This window comes from Dermacentor silvarum, chromosome 2 (genome assembly GCF_013339745.2).
Source record: "Dermacentor silvarum isolate Dsil-2018 chromosome 2, BIME_Dsil_1.4, whole genome shotgun sequence".
NCBI lineage: Eukaryota > Metazoa > Arthropoda > Arachnida > Ixodida > Ixodidae > Dermacentor > Dermacentor silvarum.
In genome coordinates, this window is record NC_051155.1 from 137,010,299 (window position 1) to 137,034,896 (window position 24,598).

A 24,598-nucleotide genomic window follows, 5' to 3' on the forward strand; every position below is an offset into this window, starting at 1 on the left:
GCCGACGACTGCGCCTAAATCACGTGCGCGCAATAAAGAAAAGCAGGGAGGAAGCGCACCTTCTTCCGTTGCACTCGAGGCACCGGCGAGGGATCGAGGGCGGCGTTGTACGTACTGTACTCTGGCATCAACTGCGTACTGCGCTGCGGCGCGCGGTCGCGTGGGTCGTATCTTGAAAGCGATCTGCGTTGGGGCAGAGTCTAGGCAGTGTAGGTGCGTCGGCGGCTCGTAGCTTTGTGCGTACTGTGTGTTCTCGGCGCTCAGTTTGCGTTGAAGCGATAGACAACAGCACGAAGGTCACTTCGCTCGCTTCTCCAGCGCGCTTCCACACGCCGCCAGCGTTTGACAGCGCGTGTCCGCGCTCATTGAGTGTCATGTGTCACAGCGTCTGCCAGGGCGTCGGCAACATCAACTGGAAAAGGAGAGTGCCGACTTGGCGGGCTAGGCCAGCTGCAGCAAGCGGCAGGATCAGGTTTGAATGAAGGGAGGGGGAAAGGCCATGCCCGCAGCGGCAAGATCGCCGGGTCGAGGGATGCAGGCCCGCCTTGCACACGCTTGCACGCACGCACACGTGCGCTCGCTTCGCATTCCGTCACGGCGGAGAAGGTGCTTCCGGTTGCTGCTCGCGCAAAAATGACAAAATTTGGGGCGAAATCTGTAGGTTGTTGGCGGGGAAAATTCGTTATTTCGAGGGGGTCTCCCGCTGCCACTTCGTTACGTAGAGGTCTCAAATACATGTGCTTCTATGGAGTAACAGCGGGGAATAGAAAAACTTCGTTATATCCAGGAATTCGTTATATGGAGGTTCGTTATAAGCAGGTTTAACTGTAGTATTTATGAACGTCGCTGGGCACTAGAAGAGTGAGCATAGGTGTTACTCAATCACTTGGTGGGATACAAATAAAGAAGTCTTGGAAGAGTACACTCGCGATTTCTTTGCGGACATGCTGCCGAGCAAGAAAGCGGCTACCAAATCGCTGAAATTGCAAGACTATTTTCCTGTACCAGGCTTAAAGTTACCGAACCTTTGTGCCAGCCGCAGAAGAACAGAATGTATGTCATGTCATTGATGATGAATGATGTCATCGCTTTTGTATCCTCAAAGGGCGTTGCACAGTGAAGCGCTTTCTGAAAGCGTGCTTAGCATGCCGCCGCCGCCTACTTCCCGAAGCTGCCCCTGTAGCACCCTTGCCAAGGGAAAGAATTAGTGAAGCAACACTGTGTGAAGTGGTGGGAATTGACTTCTGTGGGCCACTCTATTGTCGTGCTGAATTACCATCCACTGTCAAAGTGAACATCGTTGTTTCTTCTTGTGCTGTGACGAGGGCAGTACACCTGGAGCTGACCAGATTTGACAGCGCAAGCATTTTTGCTAGCCTTCAGACGCTTTGCAGCACATCGTGGAATTCCTGCTATGGTGCACTCTGACAACGCGAAAACATTCCGCTGCAGCGCCAAACATTTGTGCCCCCTTTTCGAAGACAATGTTAAAGACTAAGCCAGCTCTCACCGAATCCAATGGCACTTTATTTTTGAATGGGCACCGTGGTGGGGAGGCTTCTGGGACTCTGTAATCCGCACAATTAAGGATGCACTAAGGCGTTGCCTGAGACGGAGCAGTTTGAGCTACAAGGAGCTACTCACCGTGCTTGCTGAAGTTCAGGCGGCAGTTAACTGCCGTCCGCTCACCTACTTGGAGGATAATGTCACATCCACAGAAGTTTGGACGCCCTCACACTTTGTCGGCAAGCGTCTCGTCATTTTGCCAACAGAACAAGAAAACCCTGCTCTTAAGGCTGATGTGCCTGACTTTCGACGACGAGCTGGGCATCGGGAACAGCTGCTTCGAAGGCTTTGGAAGCAGTGGAAGAAGGAATACCTTTTCGTGTGCGCTGCTCACCACAGCAAGCCTGTGCCGCCATCGAACTTAAAGCCCGACTATCTTGTCTTCGTCGAGGGAATAAACACTCCGCCTATGGCATGGAAGATAGACTGCGTCGTCAAGGCGTTTCAAGGAAGAGACGGTATTGCGCAGTCCTTCCTGATACTACTATTGAACGGCCAGCAAGTGCGACGTCCTATACAGTAGCTTTACCTCCTGGAGGCGCACACGTGCAACGCGGCCGCGGGAGCGTGATGAAAACTGAAGACGACGAAGGGGAGAGAACGCGTGAGGGGAAGGCTTGCGCTAGCGCCATCTTGACCAGTTGGCTCAACAAATCGCAACCGGCAGACTCGCAGTCGCTTTGTTCCTTACATTGATGTACTGTATTTGCATCCATTTACACTGTAAGCATAAAATACATACACGATTAACTTCGTCTGCATTGATAGGGGTGTGAGAATAGTAGTTCTTGAAACTGAATTGAATATGAATTGAATAGTACCAGAAGCGAATCGACGCGAACATCGAATATTTTTCTAATAGCTTGCGAATAATATGCAGCCTTCTCACCAGCAATATAATACAATTTTCTTTTCATGTCGTGGTTTTGGTGACACTAGAAAATTTGTAATTACACTGCATGTTAAAAAGCATGCTCTATTTTAAAAGCACAAAGGGAGCCTTAAGAATAACTCAAAAGTTTGTTTTCCAACTCGGCGCTCTTCTGAGCATACGCGGTCATGCATTATCACATTAAGCCGAGAAACGCAGCCATGTGGCCCGAATAAGATTTATGTATGCCTTTGCGCCCAAACCAGAAATGTGGGTCGTGTCAATGGCAGAGTGAGCAAAAAAAAAAAAAAAGTCCTTTTTGTCTATTTCAAATGATCTCGGCAATAGTACCACTATTGTATCAAATATGTTGCAATGAAATGCTTTCATATTTAATACGACAGGGCGACACACGTGCTGCACCTATATGTAGTATCCAAACAATACCCACTGCCTAATGTCATGTCTAAACAAAATTTTATTTTTGATTCTTCGTCGTTTTACCGGTAAAGCCCGTGCTCCCTGAGCGACAGCGTGCTCTGGTATAGTATCTCCGCTATGCAGGGGATAAAAGTTATTGTATTTTTGATTCAATTTGATGTTTAATCATGCTCAGTCGGCGTGAAATATTCTGCAACTATTCGAAAAATACTCGGGTTTTCGAATAGCGGCTATTCGATTCGAGGGGCAAATCGAATAGGGGATTCGTTATTCGAAAGTTTCGAATATTCGCACACCCCTAGTCTTTGGGTGTTTCACAGGCAGCCTCAAGCAAGAAAGTTATGCCCAAGGTCAAGTCTCTACGAATATGTCTCCTGACCTCCCAACTGCTGTTGACCAAGCTTTTATGGGCTGAGTGAAACCTTTCCCTGCTTAGCCCTTCTCGGGAGACTCACTAGGTTTCAATCATACTTCTAACTGTGCTTAATACGCTAAGCATCCTTGTACTTAAGAGACTGAAATAAAAGCAACAAGTTGATCTGCCTTGGGGCTGTACGAGGATGTCACTTGGGACTTCATTTCTAGGTTGCAGTCAAAGTGATTGAAACATTCTAAGGCCCACTGTTTAGTGCTCGAGCACTTGCAAATTATCCCAACAATATCCATGTAAAATTGCCTTCATTTATTAGAGACTGCTGCCTATTTTGACATACTTATTCCTTGATGCAGCCCCACAAGAGAAAGTGACATGGGGTAGTAGTGCATATAAGACCGAGAATAGTGGACTGGACATTACAGGTGCTGTGGTCCTAGGCATTTCAGGTCCTATGTTGTTTCGTCTCCTGTTTTTTCTTTCTTTCTTGTTTGCACTACAATGACTTCCCCAAGCTTCAACCAGATAGTCCAACAAGTTCTTTTTTCAAAATGGCATGGTGCCACAGATCAGCACTTTGTGCTCGGAAGCCAGCCCCCATCCCTTTTCATTCGGCAAACTGTTGCACTATTTCAGATGTCTGCTGTCTGCCTAAAATAATATTGTTGCCCCGGGTTGTCGTCTGTCATCAGTATATCACAGTTTTCAGGTGCTTTTGTTCATAGTGAAGTTTTACTCCAGCATATACAGAATCTTTGAAGGTACAAAAAACATAAGAGGTATAGACTTTCTGGACAACCTGTACATGTGGTATTGATGCAAAGCTTATATTTCTTCGCATTTGATTAGTGCATCATCTTCCGAAGCTATAAACCGGTACATTTCTGTGTGAATTCTCTTAAAGCCTTCTTCCTTTTTTTTAGGTACTCTGTTTACTTAGTTGCTGTAACTTTTCTCTTCCTTCAGCGGCACTAGCCAGTACTACTCGCACAAGTCTTTATGGGAAGACGAAGCTCAGTCATCAGTCCAATCGGCGATCTCGTCGGTTAAAAGTGCCAAGTAAGGAGAAACGTCAGCTTAAAACTAAAGAAGAGAGTTGAGCTAGTTGGTGCTGTTGCTTTTACTGCTACTAGTGTCTTGCGCGAAAAATTTGTTAGTGGAAAAGGAGAGGGCACAGGACAGAGTGCTAGTTCTCTACTAGCACTATTAGCTTGTTTGTCAGTCTGCAATTTAGTCGGGAACCATATGGTCTTCCACATTTATTTATGCTCCAGCTTAAGGTGCTCTAAAAGCAACAAAACCAGCCGCTCTTAGCGATTCCAGTATATTTTTTACATCAGTTTGAATTCATTTCTTCGAACAGAACTTTGGTGGACTGTTATTACCATTGCGTTTCCTTAGGGCTGTGATACGCAGGATCACTGTACTGTATGCTCTCAACTGTCATTTCTTTTATTTGCTTAAGATATTTGCAGTAATTTATGTATATAGCATTCTCATAACTTGAGCAGCTAGCTATAACCACGCCATCCAGGCCATCCACGTTTTCATTGCACATTTCGGTCTAAATGGCTGGATGTTTACAAACAATGAAGAAGTGTTCGATTTATAAGTTGTTGGAGGAAGAGAACATTCAGAGTAATTATAGTAGAGCAGCTGCACTGTTCACCTAGAAAAAATGCTTGAGGAAAGAAATGATACAGGCATAAGTGTTGTTGCACTATTGTGCCTAGTGTTTAACTGAGCCCGAGAAGGGAGCCATCAAGTCTTTCTCAGTTTCTTTTCTAGCTTGTTTGTGCTTCTTTCATTCCAGTGACTATGTACAAGCTAGCCCAGCAAAATCTCCTGAAAGCCATAGAATAATGAAGCTATATATTTGTTTTTCAGCCTGGCTGTGCTCCTCGGTGTCCGGAGCAGAGGAGTTCCAATCGTTGAACTTGAGCGTCTCCAGACTGTGACAGTGTACAAGCATTGTGACATGCCCTTTCAAGACACTGTGACAGCAGATTCCCAACCCCCTGGCAACAAGGAACTAAGTTCTGAAGACTCTGATACTGAGTGTGATCTTCCCGAGTTCTCAAAAGCAAGTCGCAAAAGAAAGACTAGCCACAGCCCCCGCAAGATGGCTGCCGTTGGGTACCAGGAGACAGAATCCTCGGACGACAACTGGTCAGTGTCTTCATTACGCCTCTGGCGTTAGTTTGTCCCTCCAAACGCGTGCACATGAAACAAGATCCTAAGGTGCATTTCTGCCAACTTATTTTGGTGGTTGTTCGGTTGACTGCTGTTTGAAGGATACACTAAGTAGAATGGGCAAATCTAAGGATGAAGCCTTGTTGGGACTCCCTGTGGCTTCATGTTATGTATATTACTGCCATGGTCGTAACTGTTGGATAATGACACCCATCAGCTATTGCAAGTGCAGTTGCACAATATCTCTTATTACTCACCTGCCCTTTCCCCGTAGGTATTACATTGTGACCAATGTACACCCACAATAGTAAAGTACGCTCAGTGTTATGATTAACAATAGGATGAAGGCGTACACAAAGTAGTTACACAGGTAAATCTGAAGGACATGCTTTCTAACATTGTTGATCAAGGAACTCATTAGTTTATCTACCGGCATGTCATAATTCGGTGCAGTGACAGTCACCCGGTAGTTGCTTCTCATAATAAAATGTTCCGACAAGACAAGATGTTTGTAGTTTTCGGGGAAAAAAAATCTAGGATTGTGTAACAGTTTTTTCTCTGAGCTGCATGATTTTCTCAAGACTGATGTTCTTACTCCCTCAATAGTGGCATATTTTTCTAGATATGCTCACTGATCGCTAGCACCAAAGACACCGTTTGTGATAACAGTGCATATATAATGTTTGAGTGCACATGGTACCACCTACCGCTGCCTATGTTATTGTCATTGTGTTAACTGACCTTTTCATACTTATTTGACACTTCGATTGCACAAGATTAATATAGCTTTGCAGAGGAACTAGACTTGACTGATTACCTCATTGTTGCCTTCTGCTCTGTCATCGTACTGCTGTCACAGCCTTTAAAGAAACTTCTATGCTGTGGGTGGGCAATGTGCATTATTTGGTATGCCACCATGTCAAAGGTTGGGATTCTATAAATAGCCCCTAAACCACTCTCAGCTTGAAGGCAAGCGAGTGCTCTTTATCACCTTTCGCTAACATCTCCATGGGCGCTTTCTTCTTCTCGCCATCTACCTTTCTAGAAGACACATGGACAAGACGTCAGTGTCACATTGGCGCTCTTGTTTGGAAACATGTAACTTCCACTTATCGGCACTCCATGCTTATCGTGGCTCGGTGCCCTGCTCCGAATCCTCTTGCAGGACTGTCCCGCGAAATTTGCCGGCGCGCGTGCGTGAAACATCTGCGCACTCTGCTGACTTCAAGCAAAAGTGAAAGAGGCTACTTACTCCCTTTTGTGCCTGTGTAATCCCGCTGTTAGGTTGCATTAGCAGTGTATGGCTATGTGGGGAAGCCAGAATACAGGAGATGCAAGAGCCATGCGGGGAAAACAACATAAGGGGGTGCAAGAGAGTCCAGCGTCCCCACAAACTGCATGGCAAAGGGGCGCTAGCATTTGCGCCTGATGTCCCTGATGTCCCTCATAGATAGACCAACTGACAGCTTTTATTCTGGTGATGTCGCATGCATCACATCACAATGTGCAAAGAAAAAGACTAGGAAAGGATGGAGAGGAGCATGTGATTGTTTCTTGTATTATCATAGATGGTTTAGGGACCCTTTAACTGCATAAAGGCATTGCTAAATAGCTGTCATTTTTAAAGCGAAGCTTTCTTTGCATCTTCCTTCGACTTTTCCACTGCTGCTGCTGCCTTGCACGCTGTGTTGGGGGGTGGTTAAGAGCTCATGGCAGAGATAGGCGACGTCAACAAAGTTTCAGTAGAGAGAGGCCACAATGCCCTCTGGACGCCATAATTAGGGGTGACCCCCGCAAAAGCATTGCAGGAGCTGCCGCGCTAGCCTCCGTGCTGATGTGCAACACCGACAGCCCAGGGAGGAGGTAAGGAGAAGTAAGAGAGAGGAAGCTGGAATGGGTACAACCGGATCCCGTACTGACGTAGCTAGGGAACAGGTGATTAACCTTGCCCCTCTGCACTCGTGGCAGTTCACCTAACATGACACGGGAGAAAGAAAATTCATTGTCGGAAAGCATTGCTCATTTGGGCTTTCTACAGTAAATGAACGAGTGAATTAATGACGCGTCTCTCTTTGTTGAGTGTGTATACTACATGGACAAACAAAAGTGCTGCAGGCAAGCTAACATTCAACATCACAACTGGCGTATGCTGTCAACATCACCGCCAAATACCGTCAATGAATGCAAACGGCACAGAAAGCTTTGTTTACATCGATTCCCACAGTGCATGGGATCTGCATATTTTTTTGTCTAAGATTCAAGCACAGTTGGGGTGCGATTGGAGATATTTGTTAGAAACGCGCTCTGTTCAATTGCAGCGACGTCACGAAGTGCCAGTATGCAAAATTTATTGAAAACGGGAGAGAAGAGCAGCCAATTGGCAAGCGGTGAACCATTCCGTAGCCGCAGCTGCCATTTGGATTCAATCCAATGCACCAGATGTGCCATGCGAAGCCGGTCTCGAAGCGAGCGGATGACCGCTAGAACTTGACATCTCTCGTTGCGTTCTGCTCCTAGCAGACGACATGCTCGTAATGAAAATGATTGACAGGAGCGTGTAGTCATTTTGACATCACCAAAAACGACGAACTTTCGGGACATCTGTCGTCCGGGCAGTTCACCGCTTGCATGATTGGCTGCTCTATCCTTCCCGTTGTCACAAATTTTGCATACTGCCACTTTGTGACATTGCAGCAACTGAACAGAACGCAAAATGAACAAAGATCTTCGATCGCGCCCTTCGTTGAATAAACTGCTTACAAAATTTAAGTAAACTATGAGAGGACTGCTGAACCCCCAGTCCACTTGGTTTGCTTTTGCAGGTATCAGAGGGAGGTATAGTCAACTCCCATTAATTCAGCCCTTGCGAAATCACAAGATTTGGTGGAATTATCAAAGGTCGAATGGAACAAATGGTGGAAAAATGAATGAATGCATTCATTCGGTGTTACCCTTGCAAACGTGTTTGTCACGTTGTATTTCTTGCCGATCGGTTTTCTGCTGAGGACATCTTTCTAAATATCCTAAAGAATCTTTCTTGACCTTGATAGAAAACACTATTCAATTGCCACACGGCACCATGCTGGATGGACAATCAGACTGTTGAATATAGGAGCGTGACACGATAGAGAACAAGCTGGAACAAATGGATTCACGGGAGGGAGGGGCGTTTGCCACGAAAAGATAAATATAAATAGTTTCATGCTTGGAGAAGCAGTAACATCGTCTGCTGAATTTCTTGTGTTTTCAAGCTTTTAGTAATCACTGCATGCATTAGAGGCGCTGACGGGGGTCAGTGTCAGAGGCGTTTTTTTTTTTTTTGCGTTCCCATAGCAATGTATGGTTTCTCGCTGGGACCTTGCACTGTGTTTGAATTAAATGAAAAGTCAAATAACAGGTCGTATATAAGGCTGCTTCAACTTGACTATACGAACTTGACTGTATCAAGGGACCCAATAAGCTTATTATTACTTCTGTGATAGTTGCTCACTTTTATAATTAGAACAACGAAAAGCTTAAGGTTGCATGTAAGCTTATGCATTGATGTGCTTTCTGCTGCTACAGAAGCCATTGGGTGTGCCGCCATGCACTAGACGGGCATGTGCTTCAACAGTGCTTTGCTTTCAAGAATTGTGTCCATCTCGGTGACCCTGAGACTTTGTGGAGATGTCCTAGTTGAAGCCTATCTTCAGACGTAATCTTCCTTGTCTTGGACTTCATTCTTCCCATGAATTATTAGACAGCTGACATATAGTGGGAAGTAGCTCGCATTGTCTTGTTTCTTCAATTATGCTGCCTCGCAACTAATTTTATAGAAAGGTAGCGCCAAAGAGTTTCGATTTTTATTTTTTAGTAACAGCTTTTTTGATAGATCATTCTTCGTGTTTACCCTGTTCTTCATGTTCACCCTAATTTGTTGCACTGCCTTGTTGCTGTGAATTATTGCAGTTTTTGTTAGGTTGTTTATATGTCAACGACAAAGGAACATTGTCAATGTTAAAATTCATAAAATTTGAATTGGGATTATAATTTAAGTCTAACATTAAGAGTAATATTGTCTCCACTGCCCTGCCACACGAATATGAGTCAAAATAAGGCTGGGGAAACAAGACCCTTTGTGTGGCTGGCTGATGTTTCAAGTAGACACCAGGAAAAGCCGTCATTAGTTATTTAAGCCATGAACAGCCAATGACGTATGCTGAAACTTTGGTGCCAGAAAACACATAGCTTTGAGGACAGCTGCTTGAAATTCTTGAGAGGTCATTCTAGCACACTTTGACAAGATTTACAATTGAGCTATCTGGTGATGATGCGTAGCACAAAATGTAGAAGCAAAAGGAAAGCACTGTTCCCAAAATTTCAGTTAAGAGCTCAGCTGTTTGACATCCTTTTTCTTTTGCTTCTATGCTTGGTCTGGTTTGGCGCAGCTCCTCCACCATTCCGATCAGTTTCATTATATGTTATGTCTGCAGCTTACAGGTATGCAAATCACAGCAAATGCTTCTTCTGGCTTCAACGAAACAAATGTGACCGTGTGTGCCTGGAGGGGAAAGTATGGGTTGTGGGGGGGGGTCTCACACATGCTCTTGGGACAAAGGAACGACAACACAGTAGTGCAAACAATCAAAAGGGCATTTATTGCACCTTTCATACACTAATGCACACTAGCCGAATTACAACCAATAGAACATTCACATGGGCGCGCGACAAATCAAGGAAGTCCGACTCACCGCGACCCGATAGCGAGCGAATACGTTCGCCCCATGCTATGACACCATCGCCTAGTCGTTCACGTGTATGGTCACGCGAACGGTGGCGCGCTCGAACGATCCGTGTTCGTCCATACCGGTGTCCTGCTCTTAGCCTTGCGCGACAGTCGCGCGATGCGTTCGTGCGTGTTGGCCGCCGATCCCAAGCCCCAAGAGAGAGCTGCCTTCGACCTTTTTCTCCCAAGTCACCCCGCCGTTTGGTGGCGTTAGCATCGCGACACTCGCGCCATCTCTCGCAACGCGCCGCAACCACTATGACCTGCCTCCGGCGCCCAGCCGTGCGCGGTGAAGCCAGACCACAGGAGACGCGTGAGAGTCGCGCATCCCCACAGGGTGCATGAGAAAGGGGCTAAAGCGACCACTAATAAGGTTAATGGCAATTGTCTTTGGGGAAGGCTGGTCAATGCTTATTTTCAACTTCATGTGCAGAATGTCATTTTGACACTCTTATCTTATGCATGCCATGTTGCCTATTATCTCCCGCGCAGCCCTCTTCCTAATTTACAACAGTACATATGTAAGTTAGGATTCTTTAAGCACATAGAAGAGGACAAGTGAGGGGACACACAAACGCTAAGTTCAGCTAAGGCTTTGTTAGAAACAGATGCACATATTTGTAGGCATGCAAATGAAGCTCATGTGCAAGCAAAAATACCATGTGCTCACTAAATCACATTCTGAAAATACTGTTATTTTCTTGACAAAGCAAGTGAAGGCACGCTCACACACTCGTCACTTAAAAGTTGCTGTTTCTGTCTTTCCTGAATATGATTTAGTATGTACATGGCTTTTTTTGTGTGCATGAGCATGATTTGCATGCTTATAAATATGTTCACCTGTTTCAAATAAAGCCTTTGTTAAAATTATCTCTTGTGTGTGTCGACTCGCTCGTCCTTGTTGTCAATGCTCTTATGTAGGCTGAAGGCGGGTGTCAGCAGAAATGATTGGTACTGCATGAATGCCATAGCAGCGCAGCCTAATGTGCAGCCTTTATTCATTTAACCTTTGCATCCTCACTGTTAAAGGCCCACTGCAACAAAATTTTGCTTTGTCCAAATTGGTCGAAATTAGTAGTGCTATATACTTTTGAAACAACCTCAGCAAAGCTATAGTGCTGGCAGTTTTGTAATTTCTTTATTAACAGCCGTTAAATAGCACTTAAGCTGGCTACACAAGCACCCTGTGGTTAGCGGATAGGACGCAAGTCGTAGAGCGTTGCGTCTTGAGATTTTCATTGCACGACAAGTACTGGCTGAACTTGGAGGTCACACCGAATGTTCTTGTGTTCTGGGTCATATGCCTTTTCCTTTAGGTGGTAGTGGCAGCATTCTTCCTTTTTTACTTTTGGTGTCAGAAACGTTTGTTTGTGCTAACTTTCCATGACTCATCTGTTCACATTTCAAATGTAAAATTTTACACTGGGGTTTCCCTCTGTAATCTGAAACCAGGCTCTTTGTGGACTAAAAACTTGGTTGCAGTTGGCCTTTAAGTATGCAGATTCCTAGAAGCAGCATCATGATTTCTATGAATTCTTTATTGGCCCTATAATAATCCTGCTATATTAAGTAAACTACACGGAAATATTTTGTTTTGCAGGCAAGTTGCCTTTGGATAGCTTAGCACAATATTTGTCTCGTTCGACTGTTAGAGCACTAGGTATGGCAGAAGAGCACTGCCTAAGTTTCAGTGTCTCGCAGTAGCATTATGGTTTTTTTGGGGGGAGCACAAGAAAGCGGGGCTCTCATGTATTCCTGTTTTAATTGTTTTGCAAGGTGCATGGTTTGCCAGCTGCTGTTGTGTTCCTTACCATTTTGATGTCAACTATACGTGTTTCTGTAAAAATAAGCTGTTGTAACGTGTGAAAAACCATGTTTACACTATTGTTAATTTGTATGCTTATTCAGGTTGAACGTAGCTTGTGTGAGGAAGAAGTATTAACACAGCATTTCAATGACTTGAGTAATAAATTTTGCTTACCAGCAATTCACTTCGTTCTATTTATTAATTAAAGTTGGTGTATGTAGTCTTCACATCAAAGCTGGTGTACCTGTTCACTTTCCTATGCTGAGAAGGCTGAATCGGCAAACCAGTGAGGCTTTGTAGGGGTTTTATAGCTTGGATTGGTGTAACTTTGTCAACATTGAACTGTTGACAACCAACTAATCTGCTGAGGCTCTTGTAGGTTTCATGGTTTCTGACAGAGCACCAGAACATTTTCTCGGCTTTCACGTGTCCTGTGCGTAGTCGTGCAAGGATGTGGCTGTTTCTGTAAATGCTTTTGTTAATAAATGGACACAGAATTATCTTAGTTACCCTATGCATACAGAGCAGCTTGATAAATACTGAAATATAGTCAGTTTCTCTTGCACTGTACAGCGCTTCTTCTGGACGTAGCTTTGAAGCTTTTTAATTACATTTACAATAATGCACTCCAAATTGCTTTTTCAGTTGTGCACACTTGCTGTAGCACAGATGCTTTCCTTGTCAACCATTTTCTGTCAAAAAAAGAAAAGCATGTACAGAAAGGCACTTCGTGCAGGTCACCCAACTTCCTTTCTGGCGTAACCAAGCAGAAGAATCAGTGCACTTCTCATACCCCACTTAGTAAAATGGTTGAAAGCACATCACTTCCTTTATCATTGCTCTGTTAAGTCGTCGCAAACCTTAAACGTCCATGAACCACAGGACAACTTTCGTACGTCATTCCTTGCACTGGGCAAGAGGCGTACCTAAAGCACTGTCTGGCTGCATCTACTGTGTTGGTGCAACATCAGTGTGAACTTTGTACATCTGTGCTGTCAACTTCCACTTCAGATTGTGGAGCTTAATTTAAACCTCGTTTACACAACACCTTCCCTTCTGCATCTGGCAGTCCTGGCATAACTTTCACAGCATGCATGACTGAGCACTCTTGTACGTTTCTGACAGTTTCATAGTTGGAAAGAGACATGCTGAAATTTCAATTTTCAACATCTCAAGTAAAAGAGAGCCTAAACATTTTTTTTCACAAGTGTGTGCATTTATGTCCATATGGCACGTCGAAACATGACAATACTTTTTTAAAAATGTGACAGCATCGTGAATGTATTATTGTTTACTGGGTTGCTGCAGAGATGGTTGTGACATGTCATTATGCTTTAGCTTCTTTGTACGTCTTGCTAGATGTGCAAACTGCACATTGAGTGTTTATGATAGAGTACCTTTGGTGTATATGGGCAGTTTTTAGTTGCACCAAATAAGAAAAGAGAAGCAGAGAAGGAAAAGAAATGAAAAAAAGGCATCACGAGGGAAGAGCCAAGCTAGCCCATCAAAATCTTGAGATTTGGTGCAGCGAAAAAGGCCCCCTGGCTGTTTTGGTTAGCTGCTCCCAAGTGAGTCGCATTGCTAGGTTTCCTTGCAAGCCTGTGTGCTGCATACCTTGCTTTTGTATATTGTGCACTTTCAAATAAAAAGGAATTGAGGTTCACTTCAGTGTTGTGTCCTTCTTTGACATATTGTAGCCCTATGACTCCAAAACTGTAGCAGCTGTGTTTCCTTGCTTCATCATTATGTGGCTTCATTTTTATAGGGCTCTGTGCATGTTAGAGGCACTTATTTGAGCAGTTTGCGTACTGACAGTTTAGCTCCTAAAGTGATGCAACACTTTATCGGGCACTACTTTGCAATTACAGTAGACTCCCATTAATTTGACATTGGTTATTTCGACTTCTTGCTTAATTCAAATGCATAGGAAAGTTCTGGTAAAAAAACATGCATTGCTTAGAGCGAAAACTCGTTTAGTTTGAACTCCAATGCATACTGCTTTGGTTAATTCGACCCTCTACGACTCCCACCGGTTACTAAAACTTCGAAAACACAAGAAATTCGGCATCCGGTGTTACTGCTTTCCTAGACAAGAAGCTGTTTTATTAACACGAAGCTTCCTTTGCCTACCATCCTGTGGTGTCACCTGGGTCGGTTGGTAGCCAGTCAAGTTCTCACAGAGTAGATTCCTCCATTCTGGCAGTGGGATTTTAACCTCGGCCCTCCAGCCCGATTAGGCCACAATCACGCGTATACTTTTATCGTGTCGACACCAACTAGCTCTTTCAGATGATCACTACGTGTTGATTATGGGGATGATTTCTGCACTGTGGCGCGTTCCTACCATGAGGGACTGGCCGAGAAGTGGGTGGTACATATCGTGCTAATGCCAACTAGTGACTCTTTTAGATGATTGGTGCATGCTGATGGCCACTACGGTTTCCATAATATGGAACATATCCACAGCGGTGGAACGGCCAAGAAGCAGGGGGTACAATTAAAGTATGAAGAAATAAAGTAGATATAAAAGTTGTCATATTGTGTAACGTGGGGGTGCAAGAGCACATGCATGCACGCCAGTTTCCTTTGCTGGGCAAAGATGCAGAAATGAAATGGGCAAATTTATAGCATTTCATTAACTGCTTCACGAAAGGTTTGCTTCACGTAGATTCCAAATGCAAGTCGAATCTGAATTTTTTTTTACTTATTTTGATCTTTTAATGGCTTTTAAAGCTTGTGAATGCATCCATTTACGCTTGTTTTGTGTAGTATCACACCGAACTAGTGTTTAAACATGTCACCACTTTTTGCCTCGCGCTGGTTCACTGGCACCTTAGAGGCAAGAAACAAAACGACTTTACAGTCTACTCCAAGCAATAAAAAGATTTGAATTTGTTCATTTTGCCACCATTTGTTAATTCGACCTTTTGGATAAATTGACCAAATCTTGCAGTCCTGCTAGGGTAAAATTAACAGGAGTCCACTGTATGCAAAATTTTGGTGCACAATGTTGCAAAATATACTATTGTTCTTATTAAAATGCATGCATATTTCTGGAAGTGAATCATTTAAGTGTTCTACTGTACACTTTCTGGCTTCTCTTTTGTTCTGATTTACTGCCCTGAGGGTTAACTGTACTGTATGTACAGTCCCAGCAGAAAAAGATGAGCACAAGTGACTGGTGGCCGGAGCAGCAAAATTGCGACACGCGGCACAAGTGACTGGTGGCCGGAGCGGCACATTCCATTTTCCAAAGCAGGGGGGGCCGTCAGAAAGCGGGTCGTGATTTTGCCACTTCGGCCGCCAGTCACTTGTGCTAATCTTTTTATGCTGGGACTGTACATAGTTGAGACCGGCCAGAACGGCTATGTGCCAGAACGCTACCTACTATTTTCAGTTAACATTTTCTCTTCACAGAAAACTTTGAAGGATGTATTATGATCTCAACATCACCAACATGACTTGAACCTTAAACCAGAGCTGCAAACATGTTAGGGAAAAATTACTATTCTTAAGATTACTTCAGAGAAATTGTACACTGGAGAAGTTGCCAGTTGGTTGGTTGCTCCAGATGTATTTTAACTCTGCTGGCCTTGTTGATGCAATCATTACTGCCACACAATTCATCCTTTGTTTCCCATGTGCTGGCCCTTTAATATTAATTTTCTTGCGTTTTCAATGAGTGCCTCTTGCTTTCTGTAGTGTACTATGGCTGTGCTGCTGGGGTAGCAGAAAACAAAACAGCCCTTCATAATCAAGTAAGCAGTGGGAATAAGCATGTATGGTGTATCGGGTACAGATATGAAAGTATATACATTCAAGACAGCCTGTTGACCTTGTTTTTGCATTCAAGTCAAAAAGTGTAATTTCGAATTTACATTGGCACAAGAGCCACTTACAGAATATCAGTGTGTGAAGTTTGAACTGTCGCAGCTGCTGTAATCATTGCTCAAATAGCAATTGGGCATTTTTTTTATACTGGTGCACAGGATGTTGTGATAGTAGGGAAATTCAATAACAATTGTACAGTTAAGTTTCTGTGTGCAGTAAAGAAACAAAATGATCAAATGATTAGTCCAGAAAGTTCCACTGCCACATTCCTCATAGCTAGTGATGCGACTGTAGCACTTTAGATGTCAACAGTTATTTTACTATTTCGCTTTGCTAAGGTGAAAATGAAAAACCTTACTTTTATGTTCTGCCATTGCAGTTGGAGAATTATGGTTTATGTCCAGTTAGAATTTCTGTCACAAATACTAGTTTATTATATGAACACTTGTGCATGTACAACCTATTGCAAAAAAGTAAAGGTCAGTTAGCAGCTGTTGGCAGTGGGTAGCTGGCCTTAGCTCATTTGTGACAAGGTATACAGTTATTCCTAACGCAGACATAGGTAACCAATGCTGCTAAATATTTTGCTTGAGGCAAGCAGCTTGCACTTTGCATTCATGTGCTGCACATATATTTTTTTATAGGCATGATAATCTACTTGGAGAACTAAATTCCATTCTGATTACTGGTATTTCCGAAACCAATTTTTTTGTATGTCTTCGCCGCTGACTCAAGTGTGTTTCAGCTGATATTGCGCCCAACGACTGTATGCACTTTTTAGTTAGTATGGTTATGATTTCCGGCTACTGAGTAAACATTTTTTATGTTTGATACTGGCTGTGACAGCTGGGCAAAATACAAAAATTCTAGAGTGATAAACTTGGTGCATATAAAATATGTTCAACTGTTCAAATATATCCAAAGTCCGCCATTGCAGTGCTTCTAGTTCATGTTTAGATTTGACATGCTATGAACCAGCCTATCTACAGACGCCATATTATCCATCAGTCACTTTCACATGGTGAAAATGGAGTGTGTAGAGGTCTTGAAGCCTTGCTGAAGCGACTGGCATGCTGTCAGCATTGAAGAAGCATGTGACATAAAAATACTGCTGGTTGGAGATAGAAGAATGGCAAAATGAGCTAGTTGAAAATACAATCTTGCTGCAGAGGTATATACTGTGAAGCAAGGAACAGGAGAAGGGAAAAACGCACACGAGCACTAACTTACAACTGAGGCTTTTTTTTTTTTTTTAGTTTAAAGAACAGGAAATGTAACTTCGAAAGGTGGCACATTAGGCTAGTTGGCAATCCATTCTTGCTGCAGACATGTATAGCTTAAAGTTCAAAGCTGGTGCTTCTATTTGTAATAGTGTACTCTTACAATTGCATCTTATCGTGAATTTTATTAGGCATACAAGCCTCAAGGGTAAAGATAATTCTGTAACAGGTCTGAGCAGAGTAAGTTATACAGAGCCGCTGTGATTACTTGCCAAGGCTCTTGCTTTCCATGTGCTCGTGCATTCTTTAAGGGAGATGCTACTCGGAAAGATTTTCTTTAAATTTTAATTTCTGACAGCTCAACGAAACTTTCACCATTTACAGACTTCGAGCTCCTCTTTTCAAATGCATTTGTCAAACCATACATTTGCATTTTTCAAGCTTAGGCGATACCAGTGAGCACAAGAAAGCACTAAAATCTAGATCATATTGCTCCCAGTCAATAGTAGAATTCAATAAAGCATATATATATATATATATATGTATATGTATGAAGTGAGCTTATGCCGAGATCCGGTAGTTGAACAGGAACTTGGAGGTTGAGGACGCACGTACGAAAAAAAACAATACTTTATTTCCAACGTTTCGGCCGGGGTCCGGCCTTCGTCAGGGAACGAATGCCGGACCCCGGCCGAAACGTTGGAAATAAAGTATCGTTTTTTTCGTACGTGCGTCCTCAATCTCCAAGTTCCTATATATATATATATAGTATAATGTTTCTGTTTTAGTCTAGAAAAAAATTCCGATGCTGAGTTTCAGTTTTACCATTCTTAACAAAGAAACTTTTGAAATTATCTTACTGAATATGTTTGTGCAAAGCTCTGAAAGTTGTTTCTTTGAATTCAGGACGTGTAAATGTGCCAAATTTCATTATGATCAGACTACATGTAGCGCACATATTTTAGTGCAGAAACTCTAAATATGCTACAAAATGAAGACCTGAGAAAAACATGTTTGAACGTTTACAAAAAAATGTCACGACGCTAGACTTTGGCGGGGAAACAATTTGTTGTTCTGTATTTTCAGCAAGAATGCGGCGCTGCCGAAATGAGCTTTGGGAGAAAGGGTTAGGCCTACATCCCCGGGAAAATTCAAGAGCAGGCAACACCGTGGAGCGAGATGCCGCACGTGCAAAATTCGGCTAAATTCGCGCTTTTAGAAGCCACCGCGAGTGCTTTTTGCATTTTTTACTAACTTCTAGTTGATTCTCAGCATTGATTTTTAATGCATAAAGGAGGAGGCTTGAAGAAATACAAAACCCAACAAAATGCAAAATAACTTTCTTGGAAAAATTATTTTTTTGTAATCCTCATCTCCCTTAATTCTCCTTGCTTTTTTAACCGGAACAGCTGTACCTACCCGTTGCTTACAGTCAGCTGAGCAAATGTGACTGTTGGTACCCCATCAAAGAATACTGCATTAGAATGTAATGTAAGAGCTGTATTTCATAAAGATTCTTTTCATTTTGAAGACAGTCTTCTTTGGAGAGTTCATATCAATTTGGGTTTCATAGGATCTGGGAATTTAACCACTTTTGTCTCTTAAATGGGATGATTTGAGGCCTTCTAGTGCACATAGGACAACAAAAAAGGCATAGAAATGAAGCTTGAATTGAAAAAGATGCACCAATTAGCACAGAGCTATGTACAGAGCAGTAATAATAAGTAATTAGTGAAAAGAGGCCACATTAAAACCCAGATGTGCTTGTTCAAACTGCACTCGCCTGAAGCTGGAACTGAAAGTGTGGCTTTACTCAATTAAAAATATGCACTGATCCCGAGGATAGTGCAGTCTCAAAATGTGGGCCGATCCCGAATGTGGTGCAGTCTAAAAAGAAAGTAAAGGTTAAGTAAGAGGCTCTGTGTAAGAGTAAGGTGGTACTAAAGCAGGGTAAAGTGGCATAAGTGAACTTAAGGTGACTCAACAGCAGCTGATTTCGAAGAAAGACAAGCAAGGTCTCCTGGGGGTGTTCACTCCCGAATAATAAACATAGAAAAACATGGAACAACAAACCACATGATACACTAAACGCTCCAGAGGACCTTATCTTTCTTTGATGTCAACCGCTCTTGTCTTAACTTGTTCTTTTTTTCTTTTCTTCATTATTCTTGCCGTTCATCAATGGTTTGTACGAGCCATACCCGCAGTATCACCAGAATTGGCTACTTAGTGGAATGGGTGATTTGGAATGAATAGCATCTCAGGAAAATAATCTTTGTGAAAAAACTTTAGTGATATAGCTGTGCATCTAATAGTACATCACAAAACAGCTTGGAACATGACAGGCCACGTTTGTAGTACTGGCTATGCAGCTAATAGGATGTCAAGAAGCAGGTCGGGACAAGATGGGCACCAACAAAGAAACTGGACGTAGAAATCACTGACCTTTGATTAAATTTAGTTTTATAACTTGACGCATATACTGGAGCACAAAGTAGAAATCGATAGGCAACAAAACCCAGGACAGAAACCATGGCTTCTGAAAGACATCTTCTAGACATCTTAAAGACCTGTTCAAGATCTCTGCAAGACCTCCTCTACAAGACATCTCAAAACCTCTACACTGCCAAGATACCTTGCACATATCCCACATTCTTTGCTTGGCAAGTTTATCAAAGGTGCACAGAGACAGTCATGCCCTATTTGTGATATTTCGCATGCCTCACACCAGTGTTTTACAGTGTCCATGAATGTTTCCTCTGTGTTTCTTCCCTCTGTGTTGTGTTTGTTCTGTTTGTGCTGTTGTCTTATTGTGAAAGAACTAGGCCATTGCATATTACTCTGGTATGTTAGGAGGCTTTCAAGGATAAATTCATCTACTGCTACTTGTCCTGCACTTACACATCATATGTCCTTGACCTATTTCTGTGAGTAATGTGTGATGATGTTATCAATTTTTGGTTGCTCATTATGCAGTAATGGCAGCATTATCTGAATGTGTAGCATGACATTCCCTTGCCTTGATAATCATTTTGTTTAGCATTTTTGGTTTCTTTTCAGCATTCAAACCATGCATGATATTTAAGGAACCTTGCACTTCTTAACTCTGCCCTATCAGCTGTTGTGTAAATAGCATGCAGTGTTCTTTCTGTCTCTAGCTTGGCACCCTGCAAGTACTGTGGCCAGCACCTGGACAAAGTCTCAATGGCAACATTTCCAAGAAATTCAGTGAGTGCACTTCCTCTTTTGTTAAGCTTTCTGTTTGAGTATTTGCAGGTGCTGGGTGACTTGCATTCACTTTTACAATAGCTGAGTGTGCATTTGTAAATTGACAGCAAGCATCATGACAACTTTGTGTTGCTTATTAGTTTTGTGTTTCTTTACTGCACCAAGCCCAACATGTCATTTTTGATATTGTCACGTGGTAGTGATGGCGAAAAACACAGCAGCAAAACTGTGAATGATGAAATGAACTTTTTATTGGGCGAACTTGTGCCCACAAAAGCAAGTGACACTTAAGCACATGAATAGCGGCTAGTACAGTCGTTGGTTGTCTAAATCTGATCAGCGGGTCAAGCGCGTCGGCTTCTATACACAAGTCATCGAAGGTTCCAGAGTAATTGCTGGCGCCCGTGTGTCTTCCAGAAAGTATTACACAATTTGCGTCCCGCGTGCATGTAATCAAATTGCACAAGGTTCGTTGACAATTGGGTCACAAGGTTCGGGGTTCAGTTTGGCACCTAAAAAATCTGATTTAAGCACGGAAAACTTGATGCAAAACCCATAGTAGCATTTTTTGATGCGCTGAAGCAAGTTTTCTAGTTCTAGATAGTTCAGGAAATTAATTATACTAAAGTAGTTATTCAACATTTAACTTTTTTTTTTTTGGGGGGGGGGGGGGGCATACTCTTCATGTTCACAAAAAGATGTACAGAAGATTTTCTTTTTCTTGATGTAGAATGGTGTTTGCGCTTCGTGGGGTTAATCTTGATGTCTCAGACTGCAGTGCTACCAAAGTATAGCATGAAGCTGTTTAAAGGTCTGTGACAGCTGTTCCATTTTAATCACACCACAGGTGCAGGCATCAGAATGTACTGATATAATCTCGACCGGGTGAGGTGGGTCGTCACCTCAAGAATCAGGAGACGACGATGAAGGCAGGCATCGTGATGATGAAAAAATAGAAAAGATTGTATTCACTTCATTGGTACATGGTTTTGACTCTATCCGAGTCTCGAGCGGTTCTGTCTAACAGGGGGGGCCAGGACGGCCTTAAATTACTCCTCGTGGTCTTGTGGTAGCCGATGTCTCCTTCGGGGAACTTGTGGAAGTGTCAGTCCTCTGTCGGGTGGTCAAGTTGACGACCTCCTCCCCCTTGGGTTCTCTCCTTTGGTAGCTCGCCTTTTTCGTCTGCTCAGGTCGTAGAGGTGTGACGCTTTCTTGGGGATGAAGGGGATTATCTCGTCACGGGAAAGGCGCTCGGGCTTGTTTCCCACATTTGAGAGGTACAGTTTCCAGGAAGATCATAACCGCCTATTGGGGATGAAGATAATTGCCCCGACACGGGAACGTGCGCGGGTTTGGTTTCCCACAACTTAGATGCAGAGTTCCAAGCCGATCATAACAGTACTCAACACTGCAGAAAGTTGTGCCTGGTAAATGTACCTTCTACTTCGCTGTACCTTCTGCTACAGTTCTTGACAGCGCTGCATGAGCTCACACTGTGCGACTGCAATTCAACATCTTGATGGCAGTTGAGTTTTCATTAAATCATTGAGCACAAGTTTGGACCATTGTCATCAGTTTGTCTTTGAATGTCACTCAGGTCACAGAGAAACAATTACTGCAAAGACCGGAGTTCTTATCGGAAACTGGAGAGAAGCCAGCATGTAAGGTGTCCAGTGCTCAGTAAGTTTATTTTGCACTCTTTTAAGTATGCACAACTTTGGCAAGGCAGTCTTACTCATTACTATACCAAAAATTCCCTCTGATATCTTTTGCACCGATGCTTTTGAACATGCTGTTTTGTGTTGCCTATATTTTGCCCACTTGCGCTGGCATGTGAAACAGAAATCAGACTTTTTGCTTCTGATTTGAGGTAGGTAAATGTAGAAACTGTGTGTGGTGAGAAACATAAAGGCATGGGATGCAACAAGAGGGCAATGATTCAAACGTGTGCCAGTGATCAAGTTACACTTAGTGCAATATGCAGGTGTTTGTCTGGAAGCCATATGAGACTTTCACGTGGAAACAGACAGTCAGTGCACGTGGTATTAAGCCGTAAAGAGCAAAAAAAAAAAAATAAATAAAAGACTCCATTTTTATGTGTGATAATAAAGGAAATCTGCACAATGTGGTAACATGTGGATAATACTCACTAATACTATAGACACAAGCCAGTGTGAATGGTTCCAGTGGGAACTTCAATTTGCTACATTGCCGCCTCTCGTGAGTGGATTACTAGAACAAGTGCCTTTGCTGTCAGCATTGTGGCACTAACTGTAACAACTAAAACATATACACAATTTGTTTTGCCAATTCCTTGGTATGTGTTTGAAGAAGTATGCCACAAACTCTTATTTGAATGCCGATGCCTTATGTCGATTATGCAGCATGTATCCTTTATTTTTTCACTGTCCCAGGATTTATGACCAGAATGAGCACCTGGTTGCCCTTGATGGACCCAAGAGGCTCAACTCTGTGAATCTTTTCTTGTCAGCACAAATTTCACCAGTGTGGGGGGAAGAAAGGGAGGGTGAGTGAAGTTATCACAGTTTATTGCTTATTGTTTATTTTGGTGCCTACCAACAGCTATAAAGCCTTGGCGACAGGTCACTAGTACATACAAGAGCATGACATAATAAAATATGAACACAGAACAGTGTTTCCAGCAATATCGCATGCTAAAGTAAATATACAAGGCATGAGTTTCTACTAGAAACTTAAGAAAAGGTGTACCTGCCAAACTGTATTTGCATCAAGCATCCTGTGTGCCAACTTTACACAGACACTAAATTGGAAAATATTCATGTCAGATGAACTGGCATTCTACACCTGCTGCAGCCGTGTCATGGGGCAAGTTAGTGAAAGATTATGGTAAAACATGTCCGTGCACCCGCTGGCTCTCAGTGATGGAACCCAAAACTGCAACAATCTTTTTAATATATGACAATCAATCAGTCCACACACCACTTGTTGCAAGAACTTAGTCACGTGCAAGTCTCCTGTCACGCGAAGAAACAATACTTAAGTCAACTAACAGGCTTGAGTAGTCATAGTATTGGCGTCGACGAATATATTTCTGTTGTAGTAAGTGTGAATGAATCGAATCTCGACAGCTTCTATTAAGTTACTTTAATGAGTACTAATAGAACTGCACACAGTATAAGCAGACTCTAATTGTGGTCTGACTAGTGTACAGAACAATGTTCTGAAACATTCAGGATGCTGAAGCGTTTTTCTAAGCCTAGATGCGAAGCCTAAATGCCTCATGGCATAGGCTTAGCTGACGTCTACACACAAGTTTGACTGCAGATTCCAATGGAATGTGCAGCCAACCTTATGGCATCAAAATTTATGGCATGCTTCACTGCAAAACCTGGGAATGACGCAAGGAGGTACAGCTGCAGAGCCCTGAATGCTGCTCGCTATTGCCTTCCTTGTCAAAACTCTTGGTTCATCTCTAGACGTTTCATCACTGCTGCCTTAGTCAGCGTTAAGCTCCTTCCCATTCTTGAGGGCTTTGACAATGTTTTCAGTCATCAGGAGATCATCATGTCAACAGGGGAGGGTTAGGGTGAGGGTTCATGGTACCATGCCACTGCAGAGTCCCAAACCTCCCACACGGTCTTTGTCAAAGTGCCGATCAATTCTCCCTGTGCACACTACAGCTCAGTGGCGACTACAGAGGGTAGTGATTGTGCCACTACATGTATTCATTGTAAAGTGACAAATCAGCTGCCAGGGACACCTAAATTCCTTCGCTGTACAGGCAAATTCGTACCAGGTTTAAAAAAAATTTGATTGTACCTTTCTAACATACTACAGACCAGTTTCCCTCACTTGCACGTCATGCAAACTTTTCGAACATATTATTTGAAATTACATTAGAGATTACCTTCAGGAGCGTGACGTGCTTTCACCCTTTCAACATGGATTTCAAAAAGGCCTATCAACAACTCGACTTATTTCTACCGTTTGTCATTGACAAAGGTGGTCAAATTGACGTCATTTTTCTCAATTTCAAAGAAAGCTTTTGACCTATAGTTTCTCATCCTTGTCTGATTACTAAGCTGAACATTAGACTTCCAAGTACTTTAGTGAAATGGATCTTCTCCTACCTTGGAATGATTGCACAGTTGGTTAATGTTGAATGTCAATACTCTGATCCTGTATCTGTAAGTTCTGGTGTCCCGCAAGAGAGCAGGATTCAGCCACCTTTGGTTTAATTTATATTAAGGATTTGACTGAATGTGTGCATGAGAGCGTCAGTATTCGATTGTTTTCAGGTGATTGTCTATTGTTCAGACAA

The 24,598-nt window shown here is 42.9% G+C and overlaps 1 pseudogene; it reads left to right on the forward strand.

The window, feature by feature from the left end:
- LOC119440419 (DNA (cytosine-5)-methyltransferase PliMCI-like) overlaps positions 1 to 24,598 on the forward strand; it is a 232,638-nt pseudogene that overhangs the window by 27,035 nt on the left and 181,005 nt on the right.